We start from the raw sequence: 13,140 nt of genomic DNA, 5'->3' as shown, positions 1-13,140 counted from the left end.
TTAGTCACCTATAGTTTCGGAATTAGAAAAACGGCCTACATTATATTCCCCTTTGGTCGTCCACCTGAACTGTATTTCTTCTTTTTGCGACACTAACGTTGGTTTGGGCTCTTCCTCTCTCTCGCTCGCTCTTTTTTTTTTTGCAAGAAATATTTGCTTAGTTTTAAGTTATAATGAGCCCATGTTTGTTAAGGCATAAATGATAGGTTGTAGGTGAAGAAATATGAAAAAAAAAGGTGATGTCACCAGAGAACTCTACCTTGTTAGAAGTTGCTTGCACAGGTTCGAACAGGCTAGGGACATTACATCACCTCAATATAAGCGCTCCATACTCACGTTTTAGTGGATTTCATATTTTACCGACCAAGATTGCTGCTTTTTCATTGCATGTAAATACAAAGAAAAATAAAAACAACAACGACCACTCTAACTTCACTTGTCGGTGCTTTGTCACTTTTTGTCCTGCCGAAACAGAAATCTATTCAACTTTATTCACAGAAAACTATCCAAGGTAGCAGCGCACAAGACCCACCTTTCTGCGTCATGTCGCAACAATTCTCGTCCAAGGCGACACAGCCGTCAGAAACATTACCCGTGCAACAAGATATAGCTATAGCGCCTTCTTAGCCGCCACGGGGCTAAGCGTTTTCATTTTTTAAGAAGGCCAAGGGAGCCCCGAGAAACCCGAATCAAATCGCGCGACGAAGCTACACAGGCGTCGCATTCGGTTTTCTCTCCGAGCTCTATCCGTTCGCCCATAGGAACATTCCTTGCGCTTCCAACTTTCCCTGATTCATTTTGCTCTTTTCTATCTTCCGTACCCGCCTGCGCCGACATTTCCTGGTTATCGTTTCAAAAAAAGGCGGAATGATTCAAAATACGTGTACAGAAAAGAGCGCTATCAAGAACAAGCGAGCGATCGTGGGTAGAGAGAGGCCTGAGCAGCGATAGAGGAAGCAGCAAAGCACACAAACAACGAAACACCTCATTTCATTTCGGCAATCGTGTTTCCGGCTTCAATCTTTATTTATCCAGCGCCCCGAACTTTTTCCGGCTCGTTTTTCTTTATCCAAGCGGCTGCGCCGTCCGGCTCGGCTCTGCCGTGTAAAGGGAGAAGAAGCCCAACGTAAGCGCTCCCTCCCTCTCCCTCCTTTCTCCCTCTCCTCTTCCAGAGCACTCGCACACACGCGTACATACATACATGGGAACAAATATACACGCTCACAGACACACACAGACGGACAGCGCAGTGCTCGTGGAGGCTTTGCAGAACGCTGGCGAACTCCCGGCCCTGCAGCGCGCGAAAGTGAAGTCGTTTCCAAGAAAGATGGAAGAAAAAAAGAAAGACGTAGAACCGGGAGGGAAAGGGAATAAGGGAAGAACAGAACCAGTGATGCCTACAAGCCCGCACTTCCAGCCGCCTTCTCCCCAAAAGAAACGGGTTTAAGGGACTTGGCGTGCCAGAAAGTGGAAGGAGAGGGCAAAAAAAGTAAGGGAGAGAGAGGAAAGAAAAAAATAAAAGGGCAAACGGTCTATAACTCGCGAGCGAAAAAGGTTAGCGGAGAGCGACGGGTTGGATGGGCGAGGCATTTGCAGAGCAAATTTGAAGTAGAGCGGCTGCTCCTCTGTTTGTATCAATTGTCGCGCAGCAGAGAAAGTGCGCCGTTTCACTCTCGAAGCCAAGCCAAGTCAGCACGGAAATGAGGCCAACGTTGACTGAAAATGGCTTCTGGCGCAAACGAGCTGCAACGAAGGGAAGTGGTTAGAGGTTAGGCTTCCTAGCTTAACCATTTCTTGCGGGCGCGTGGAGGAAGTGGGGATTGTAAACATCACGAGGAAGTCAACGTACAACTTGCTCGTTTGTAGAGTAAGTAGGCTAGTGGTAGAGAGGACTTGAAGAGTCATGTTAGGGACCAGTTAGTTAGCCGAAGAATGGAGCTTCTCCCTGAACCGATTCCTCGGTAACATTTCTGTTAAGCGAACGTGACCGCCTTGAGGACTCTCCATTCTAGGAAAACACATAAAACCGGCGTCAGTATAATATGGTCCCCTCCACATTAACATGCCATTTACGCGGAAGGCATCTGAGGTGGCATTACTAACACCGGATAGATAGTTTAACAAACTATAATACGGGCAAAGTCGTTCGCGGGCACCTCTGTCCGCTAGCGTTGGTGCAGCAACTTTGCTCGTGATTTGCTGTTTTTCTTTCTATGTCTCTGAAAGCAGCGGAATTAATTTGCTCTGCTGAAAAAGAGGCCGAACGCAGTACGTGAATGAGCCGGCAGATGGCATGCACGTCGTAACCTACGTTTCTGCCGGATGGGTCGGCGATGAATATGTATGCCCCCACGTTAATGGTTCAAGCCGTCGGTGCCGACTACTGAAGTTAGTAATGGTCATGTAACGCCACCCTGCCCGCGGAGCGATGATACTTGATACTAGACTAGAGAATGAAAAAAAAAAAAAAAAAGAAAGAGAGGGAAATGACACGTAGCATGCATATAGGTTGGACCCGAACTGCTTGGAGAGATACTTGAATGCGGAAGTCCGGGGGCAACTTGGTGCCTAATTTATTCCGCAGCCGTCAGCTATGATTGCTCGCCATTGCGCAAGTTCTCGTTTCTGTCTGGCAACCGCAGGTGGGTTTTTTGTTATTAACGGAACACACAATACGAGGTCCGCAAGAACTCTAAGTACAGACGTGTTCTTTATCATCTTCTCCTAATCAGAGTACCTTTGTACGCCATCGAAATTTGCGTGCACAGTACACTCCAAACGCTCAAAAGCACAGCTACAGTCCATGACAAAAAGTGCCGTCGATATGGACTGCAAGAATAGATACGTACGCAAAGCTTTGTGCGCCTACTTTGAGGCAAACTGACAAAATACATGTTACCCAATCCAGCGGAAACGTGCAACCTGTAAAGCTTGTGCCCGTGTCCGCAACAGTCGCATAGAGCCATTAACCTAGCCTCAGCTATCCGTCTTCTATTCTGGACGGCTCGAAACTGATAAATCACTATTGTCTCGTGTAATACGAGCTTTCTTGATGTTGTTTTTTTCATGAACTTTTAGGCCTAGTCGTTCGCAACGATAATGGACAGACTTGTGATAGTAGCGAGAAAACATATCGCCACCTGTAGGTGAAAAACCTCTATATTTTTTCTTGTATGAGTGTGCATCGAGCAAACAAAATGTTCGGCCTTTCTTGTTATGTGGGGTGGCTATCCGTGAACGCCTGGACAAACGCAACACAAGAACCCATTGATCACGCCAACTAGTGTGTACACTGCTCGCGGTCTCGCATTCCCGAAGCCTCGCCTGTCCAAACGCAAGACACGATAAGAGAAATCAGTAAAGAAAAAAAACACACAGCTCGTTTTTCTCCGCGCGTGAGGCAACTGTACCCTTACGTAACGGAGGAATAAGAGCGGTGGACGAAGGGCGGGGCAGGTTAACCAGAAAGGACGACGTCCTAAGTTGCGAGGTTACACCACGCTGCGCTGCTTGCTACAAAAGAGTCGATGAACGAGAAAGCGAAGCTCCCGGCGTTTCGATCTGTATAGCTTTCCAGACCCACCAGCGCGGCGAAAAGCGAGCCTCGCAAAGTGCAGCGAGCAATGCAAAGGTGGCGGCAGAAAGTGTGCGGCGACTCCTTGGAGTGTCTCCAGCAGGGCGCCCCGTCCTGTTTTCGGCCTCACGGGCCGATCATCCGTTAGGCTGCGCCGGAGCGCTTTAGCAATACCCCGCAGCGAGTCGGTCCGATACGTTGGTATACACACTCGTTCTAGACGAGAACAAGCGACTAAACGCGCCGGAGAACGAACTTCGATCTCGCTGAGAAAGTGGAGGAAAGAAGGAAGAAAGAAATGGAGTTGCACAATGGAGGTGGTTGGTCAGCGTGAAACAAGTATAGAACGGGAATAAACGGGCTACACCCCCCCCCCCCCCCCCCCCCCCCCCCCACCCTCCCGCGCTCTTCTATCTTTCCGGCCGTCGGTTCTCGGTTTGCTCCTCATCTTCTTTTTCTTTTTCTCGCCCCCTTTTTTTTTCGGCCGGTGATCCTCTTCGAAGGACATGTCGATTAAGCAGTTTCGCTCCTGACCGTCCGATCAGGTCGGTGGAAATTCAGTAGCTATAGCAGCAGCGGCGAGGAAGAATTGAGCTGCCGTTACTCGTCTCCTCTTACTTTTTCTCCTGGCCCGAGAACTGTCCCCCAGGAGCGGAAATCGCCGGAACCGCGCCACATCGCTGTGTTTTGTTGTTGCTGTACTGTTGTGGCAGCAGCCATCGCGGACACTTTCTTCTCATGGTCCCCCATCCTCCCTCTCTCTCTTTCTCCTCCTCCTTTCACTGACCACCTCATTCTCTTAACCTTGTCTTCCCATCTCCATCCAACACCAACCAACCGCGCTCGATGGACACTCCGGGGGCTCTCTTCCCCTCCGCGGTAACCTGCTTTGCGGCACTGAATCTTTTCCTCCCTCGCCTAGCGTATCCTCTCTTCTCGCCTGCATGAAGAAGAAGACCGTGTTTACTGCTCGTTTTTCTGGCTCAGTATATGTATATCTGTACCATGGGACCTCTTTGGCTCCTTCTTCCACGAAGAAAGTGATAACTTTCAAAGAAGCATCGATCCGTACCGGATCAGGCTCAAACGCGAGCTTATAAGGACCACTCTTTGTCTTTTCCCATTCAAGTTTTTCTTTTCTTTCAGCTATTATGAAGCGAGAAGACTTTCTTGCTCAGGAATGATCATTCGTAACGGCTAATATTCAGCGTTTTCTTTTTGCCGTGGCTTGGAGAAAGAATAGTGACACGAAAGGGACATACCTATCGAGCGCATAAATGTGTCCTTCCCTATGCCCCCAAAAGGTGGAGCAAATTCACTCCTCCCACAACGCATTTTGTTGCCTATTGAGACAAAATTCACACGCTGTGATGCCTCCTTAGTATACTGTGCACTATTTCGGAGCTGTTGTGCACTGCATTATTTTATTCACAAGTAACACTGCGTAATGAAGTCAAGTGATTTAAAATTCTCGCACCCATTCGTACATTTTGCTCTGAACACATTGCTTGAAATTATTCGCGCGTATTGCAGCTATGCAGTGAATTCACTTAGCGTCGTACGGTTCAGCGTAGTACTAGCACCCCTGGTCACATAGCAAGTATACTTTCTCGACTTTCGGTTCTGCTTCTGTCGTCAGTGAAAAGGTGGTCGCCTCTTCAGTGGGTTTGCTTCCTCAGAAACTAATCGTGCGTATCTTCAGCGACCAGTGATTTTAAAGCGGTAACTTTAAAGGTCCCGCCCTGCAGAAAATCCGGCAGAGTCTGTGGTTGTTGTAAGCGAAATATCCGGATTGGTTGAAAAGATGGCTACGTCACACGTAAAGCGGGATATCTGGAAGGTGACTGGTGATTAGAAAACTGGTGATTAGAAGGTCGTAACTTGACTCAAACGTGCATAGGACGTGGAGGTATTATAAAGTAAATGAAGGGAGCTGAGAAGAAACCGGGGCAATTAGTTGGGAAACGATCCCCTGACCCTTAAATTGCGAGTCAAACACGTTACCCACAGTTCACGCGGGCATGTTCGCACAACTTGGTTAAAGCGGGATTTTATATTGTCACATAGGCTTTGACATAATATGGAAACAGACTCCATGCCTGTGTGGACAAGAGGAGCCGCTGCCGGGACACATTAACGTTATCGCATCATACCCTTGAAGGCGGAGCTTAAGTGATCTCGAAATTTTTCTTCAGTTTTCTTCCGATTGCTTCTTACGTGTTGCAGGCATCGATGAAAACGGACAGCCGTCGCCAACAGCTAAGTTAAAAGGATAATACATTTTCGACGATGAAATACGTGAAGACGGCGAGACGCAGAGAGAGATGTTGGTTTAGCCCTATAAACATACACTTTGAGCGCCATCTTCTTTTTCTACACATACAAAAAACAAAGGAGAGATTAGAACCTTTCTGTAACAATAGAGAGACACGATTTCTAAACTTTCTTAACCGCTCAGTATTTAATCGCTGCACAATAATCCAGACGGCTGTGAGAACGACGGCGAAAGAGGAACGGGCCAATTCAGTGCTCCGCAGAACTCAACAGAATTACTGGGACAAATTTGATTTGCGATTTCATCAAACATAATACAGAATGTATGCGGGCAGCCCATACTATACTTCCTGGAGGCCGGTACCACTACAAAACGTATAGAGCGAGAGCCTCAAAAATAATAGTAGAAGAGCAGGAAAGCGTACGCCCGTAAAGGCAAATACAGGCGTCTCATAGCGAGAAAAACACCACAAAAGCAGAGCAAACACAGGCGGCCAAAAAATAAAGAAAGAAACCTAGTATGCGGGTCCGCGCAGCGCGTTCACATCCGCCGCCAGAGAACTACCCCCAGCAATGCTTGCGGAAGCACGTCGGCGACGGTGAGCGTCTCCACAGACTGCCGCGAAGACAGCGAGCACATTCACGGGCTGGCGGTCGGTAACGTGCGGAGAGGAACACGTACACGAGTGCACTCACTACATGGAGAGAGATATCTACAACCAATGCTAATACTACTACTAACAATAATAACTGCCGCCGCGGTGGCTCAGTGGTTATGGTGCTCCGCTGCTGACCCGAAAGACGCGAGTTCGATCCCAGCCGCGGCTGTTTAATTTCTATGGAGGCGAAATTCTAGAGGCCTGTGTAATGTGCCATATCAGTGAACGTTAACGAATTCCAGGTGGTCGAAATTTCCGGAGCCCTTCACTACGGCGTCCCTCATAGCCTGAGTCGCTTTGGGACGTTAAACCCCATAAACCGAACCGAACCAAACAATATTAACTACACTCCGTTCGCACGGAACAATAAAGAAACTGCCTATATCACAGTTCTCTCTCTGATAGCCTAATTGGGTTTCCAAGTTGAACACACACACACACACACACACACACACACACACACACACACACACACACACACACACACACACACACACACACACACACACACACACACGCACGCACGCACACGCACACGCACACGCACGCACGCACACGCACACGCACGCACGCACACACACACACACACACACACACACACACACACCTCGCACGCAACTACACAAGCAGATGGAGGAGCACGCAGACGGACAAACGTGGACTCATGGCATAATGCGGCGGTCGACGACGGAGAAGTAATTGAGAGAAGCAATGCGGGGCAGAGAGCTACACCGTCGCCCAGCACAGCGGCAGTAGCAGCCCACCACACCGAAGCCCCAGCGGCGGCTGCCGGCTCGCCTCGCGTCGCGGCGCCCGTTTTTCCGCAGACAAATCGGATTCGGAAGCGCTCGAGTGAGCCCAAGCGTGCCGCCATGAGCGCTGGGGAATTCCGCCGCCGCCGCCGCTCGCATTTTAAGGCAAACACACGGCGGGCAGCCGAGGTCCCGCTGCGCCCGCCTGCCCGGCCGCGCCTCGGCTGTACGCAGCGGTATATACACAGTGCGCTGCTGCTGCGCGCTGTCTCGACCTGGGCGAGAGAACCGAGAAGGAATGCGAGGAAGAGAAAAAAAGGAAGAGGAGAAGCGGTGCAGCAAAGCGAAAGAGCGTAAGCGGCGCACTGTATTGCGCAACTTGAATTATAGAACTGCACTCCTATAGAAGCGAAAAAAGCGGTAGGGAATTGCCCGAGATGGAATTCTAGCTGTGACAGTGCGCGTTTGTGGCGTCACTTCCTCTGTGTGTGTGTGTATCCGTGCGTGTGTGTGTGTGTGTGTGCGTGCGTGCGTGTGTGTGTGCGTGCGTGTGCGTGCGCGCGCGCGCGTGTGTGTGTGTGTGTGTGTGTGTGTGTGTGTGTGTGTGTGTGTGTGTGTGTGTGTGTGTGTGTGTGTGTGTGTGTGTGTGTGTGTGTGTGTGTGTGTGTGGAGAATATTGCAAAGATTACTTGTCTTACGCACAACTGTCAGCAAAATCAGGCGGCTGGAATTGCTTTTTTTTACGCTTCCTGATTTTCTTGTTGGTCTGCCTCGCATAGACGTAGGCGCCCATAAGCGAAGAACAAAACATAGAGGCGGGCTTATAGCCATATAAGACGATGCCAATGTATTGCTTTTCACGTCGAAGTAGAAAAGATAAGTATGACCGTTCAGTCACTTTGCGCAGTTCTAAAATATAAAAGTGGCTATATGGTCGAGCTTCAAGTACAAAGTCTGAATGAACATTACTGTAGCGGCTGTACGCAAACAGATCATAATTAAATTACACAAGGCACATGTTGTGGGTTTAATCCTATAAAGTATTAAAAATCGAATTGATGAAATTCATAGGGAACACTGTCATTACTGTTTAGCAAAGCAAAAGCGTCACGTGTTTTACCTGGAAATATAACCAAAGCCTATGACAGCTCATACGCGAGTTTTCACTGAAACCCTGGCAGAGTTAGTGTTGAACGCAGTAACATTCGCAGCCGCGTCGCACGTGTTCTTTTACTTTCGACATTGACACTACTGACGTCATAGCTCCTCCGTAGCGGGAACTGATAAAACACACAAATGAATGATCAACAACGGCTATGACATCAAGACATAACTTGGCAGAGGTCACCAGTCACATGCGTGCGCATGGCGTCGCATTCTTGCGTGATCGCACACCAGTCGCGAAAGTCTGCACAACGCTGGTATTTCAATTTCTTGCACTCTTACTAGTTCATAACTTCAACGCTGACTGTCACACCACTTGCGGCTTTTGTGGGAAACACTCGGGACGGCTCACAATGCGTGTAGAATGGACAGACACAAAAAGGTGTAGGACGCGTTTAATAACTAGGTGGCTAATCCACAGGTGAAGCCTCAGTCTGTCAATCTCTAGAAACTTTCCACAGGTCAGGCGCTCAAGTTCTGATTTGAAGCATAGTGTAGGTAGAATCGTCTGGTTTGGTTTATACGGGTTTAACTTCCCAAAGCGATTCATGCTATGAGGGACGCCGTGGTGAAGGGCTCCGGAAATTTCCACCACTTCGGGTTCTTTAATGTGCACTGATATCGCACAGCACACGGGCCTCTGGAATTGCGCCTTCATCGCAATGCCGCCGCCGCGGCCGGGATCGCACCCGCGTCTTTCAGGCCAGCAGCCAAGCGCCACACCCCTGAGCCACCGCGGCGGCGTAGGTCGAATGATTAAAGAACCAAATCTACAACAGCCGCCGTCGGTCGACAGAAGATGGCACCTTCTATGTTATCGCCTATTCATTCCGTGAATGCAAAAAAAAAAGACGTGGATATTGTCTTTTTCCTTTCTGCGAGAGCGTCAGCGAACCATGCAAATGAAGGAGACGCAGCAGGAAACGGACCCACGCTGTCTCCGCCAACTCCTCCAAGATGAAGGGAACGAACCAAGCGAATTCGCAAGGGCGACGAAGGGTTCCAGCGGCGGTCAAAAGCCGCGTCTCTAGTGTGCGGGGGAATCGAGAGAGCTTGGCCGAAAGGCACGCGGTTCGTACAGAACCGGTGCGCTGCGTGTGTGTGCGCGCACCCTTTCGTAGGCGCTTCCCCTTTTCTTCCCCGCTCCATTCACTTCTGCGTTCGCGGTCCCCCTTGGGCGCGTCTTTAGCGGCAATTTAATTTGCGCTCGGAGTTGAAGGCCGCGGGCCCCCTCAGCGTAATTACCTGCCCGTCTCCCAGCGCTCCAGGAAAACCCCGAGGGCTTCGAGTGTTTCCGCTCTACCGGCCCGCTGTCGCTCCTCTTGTTCGACTACGGTTGTCTTTCTGCTCCCGGAGAGGTCGAGCGCGAAACGAGGTCCGCGTAGACGAGCGCCTCCCCCACCCCCTTTTTTTTCCTTCTCTCCCTTTTAAAGAACCGCGAGGTAAGGCAAATAGCTTTTACGTGCCGTACGCAGCCCCCTATAGCGTACAAGGGTGAACAATGTGCTTCCGACAGCGTTTCTGGGCCCGTGCCCCGTACAATAACCATTCATGGTAGCAATGGCTGTAACAGCAACGCATGGAGGAGTAGTAGAAGGCATAGCAACTGGAAGCAGTTCAGTTGAAGGCATAGTAATATAAGAAATAATGGTGATAAAAACGACAGCTGCGGTGGTGATGTAGAGGATAGAGTAGCAGTAGCAAAGGGTGTAATAGTAGTAGCAGTACTAGCAGGTGCATACTTTTGCGGTTGCTCGAAGTCGGTTGCAGCGAAACTCGATACCTAAGGACTTCATTAAGTAATTAAGTGAACTTATGTAGTCTCCAAATACAGCGGCAGAACGAAAGAAACAGGTAACGATGCGACACAACCCCCGTGTCGCGTTCATAGCATTCATTTTTTAATCAAACCTATTCTCTTTCTCCTTGTGTGTGTGTGCGCTTGTCAGCGCGGGGCCTGCTGACAAGCACAATACGTCATGTCCATCAAGTACAGCTGAAAGTGCGCCTTCAAGACCTCTCGACAGTGTCACGACACCTTTCACGACACGACACCTTTCCTCACAAGGTAGCATGGACCACCTTTCCGTCGGATGCATCGCAAAAAAACTTTTTTTGAAACAAAAATGCTGCTTCTTTAACTCGGAGAGGTAATGTCCACTCCATTTCCTAGAGTTCGAAAGTTTCATTAACGTCAAAAAGTATCAATATACGTCAGCTTTCGTGGAAAACATGTTTATTAGTAAACGCTTCGTAAGTTCGCCAGTTTGTCCTCGAAGAGCTCAGGCAAAAAGAAAAAATTCTGGGATGCAACCAGGGAGACCGATCCACAATCTGGTATTTTCTGCTGCCGTATCAACTCAATTTTTACGCGCTCTGCGAGCAAATAACCGCTATTGATTGGGGAACGCGAAATCACGCAAAAGTGAATGAGTGCGCTAGCATGGGCGGGCGCACGCGCACGCGCGCACGCGCGCACGCGCGCACGCACGCACGCACGCACGCACGCACGCACGCACGCACGCACGCGCGCGCACGCACGCGCGCGCACGCACGCACGCACGCACGCACGCACGCACACACACACACACACACACACACACACACACACACACACACACACACACACACACACACACACACACGCGCGCGCGCGGGTACAGGACCACTATATTGATGATGTGGAGAGATCATTAAAAGTAAAAAAAAGCCCAAACAAGCTAACACTAATATTAATACGCTACGAGAGGAGACTATCATTGCAGTGCGTAATAAATGATGCAGTGGGTTGAATAAAGCAGTTCTTTTGCAACATGTGACGGTGAAAACGCTAAGATCCAATAACGTTCTCAAGCTGAACCACAGAAATTTTTTAGGGATCGGGAAGTGCTGTGTACAACTGTGCTTATCTTTACATTGCACTGTATATTTTTGTTGCATTTTTATTTTTGATTTCTGTTTCTATTCTTTATTATTGCTTGTTCACCTTTCTCCGAACATATTGGAATCGTGTTTGTACTTGCAAGCATTTGTTTACTTGCATGCACTGTGTGGCCCTTGCCAAGATCTTGTAACAAGGATCGCAGTATCCATAATTCGAAATAAGAAAAGGAATAAAAACAAAATAGAGAAAAAGGTGAAGCAGTCGCTGCTAATCTAGAACGGAATGCGATACTATTGTTAGTCCAGAATTGCAATATTTTGTTCTTTTTTGAATGCCTACTAGCCTTTGCCGGCATCCGATTACGATAGTAGCCAGAAGCTTTTCGATTCGAGTTTAAACAGCCACAGGCCAGCTTCTTTACACTCTCTAGTCAGCGGCGGATAACTTTCCTGTTCCTAAGAATCCTTCGCATTATCCGCCAACATTTTACAACCCCCGAAACTAATCCGCCAGGGTCTATTTTACTGCTAATTAGTGAACACGCGAGGGAACGAACCTCCGGAGGATACATCCACCTTTCTCTCCACTTTTCTCTCGTTTTAACGAGGCTTCGCCGAAGCAGTAATTAAGCTTCGACGAGCGCAAAAAGAAAAAGAATAAATAGAAAGACAGGACGCGTGAATAAAACGAAAAAAAGGAGAGTGTCAACTAAAGAACCCGTGGAAAAGAAGAAGCATGCAGCACAAACGGGCAGGAGTTGTATGTTTACATAGGCCTATACACGCACGACTCTGCAGGAAAGAAGCGGCCCCTTTGGAAACAAATGTTTCCAAGGACCGCTCCTGTTCGGTAGGGGCGTTACTCTGGGATACCGCCGACGAGGGTAGCTCGTACGAGAAAGAAGAGATACCTTTGTTTACGCATTCGATCTCGCGTTGTAAAGACCGAGACGGACGACCACAACGACACTGGCAGCAGGCAAGCGAGGTCTCGCCAGTACCGACCAGAGAGCCGGGCAGGGTAAGCGCTTAGGATACGGCGTGGGAAGTGGCCCAGCTGCGAATGTGCCGAGACTTCCCTCCTCCCTTTACCCTCTCCATTCGGGTCGCTTCCTCCTTAGAAGAGCGCCGCCTTCGAAAGGCGGCTGCTTCGAGAGGAGACCGGGGGCGAGCAGAGCCGCTTACCCACTCGCCGTAAACGCGCCCGAGGCGCGGTCGACCATCGCCCAAGCCCTCGGCACTTTCTCGCCCGGTTTCGAAGACGAAGACCGACGCACTTCCGCCTGGAGCGCGCGGAGGAGAAAGCGGGGAGAAGCGGTCGTGAGCTGGTGGTATGGGAAAAGAGGTGCTTACGACACGAGCTGGGTATGCTCGAAATTTTTCAGTGATGGTCGAATGGAGGAAGCGATTCTGCTCACCGCGAGAGAGATCCTAGACGGAGTGAACTGCGCGCGCCGAACACAAGCGACTGATGAATGGCGGCGCTTATGTACTGATTTCGCCATAACTCACACAACGCGTGGTTAGGCACAGAAGGGTTGGGGAAGAACGTGCTGGCGTAGCGATGGGGTTGAGGTATGAGTACGCGACGAGCGCTTTCCGTTCACGCGAAGGCGAAATAGAACGCCGCCACAGCGAATCTCACGGCAAGGATACTTCACTGCACAAACACCGTCCTTGCAACAAAAGCTACTTTACAAAATTATTCGCCTAATTTTGGTGGTTCTTCCGGGAAATGTAGTTTTCTCGCAAAGTTCGCTCGCAAAGTTTTCTCGCAAAGTTTTCTCGCAAAGTTTTCTCGCAAAGTTTGCTCGCAAAGTTTGCTCGCAAAGTT

At 49.5% G+C, this 13,140-nt stretch overlaps 1 protein-coding gene across 1 annotated transcript in view; it reads right to left on the bottom strand.

Moving 5' to 3' along the window:
* LOC149339356 (irregular chiasm C-roughest protein-like) overlaps positions 1-13,140 on the bottom strand; it is a 358,742-nt gene that overhangs the window by 170,533 nt on the left and 175,069 nt on the right. The window lies entirely within an intron of this gene.

Source organism: Amblyomma mixtum, chromosome 6 (genome assembly GCF_055824585.1).
Source record: "Amblyomma mixtum isolate Tamu chromosome 6, ASM5582458v1, whole genome shotgun sequence".
Classification (NCBI taxonomy): Eukaryota; Metazoa; Arthropoda; class Arachnida; order Ixodida; family Ixodidae; genus Amblyomma; species Amblyomma mixtum.
Note: the sequence above shows the minus strand (reverse complement) of the source record. Positions and strands in the feature narration are given on the sequence as shown.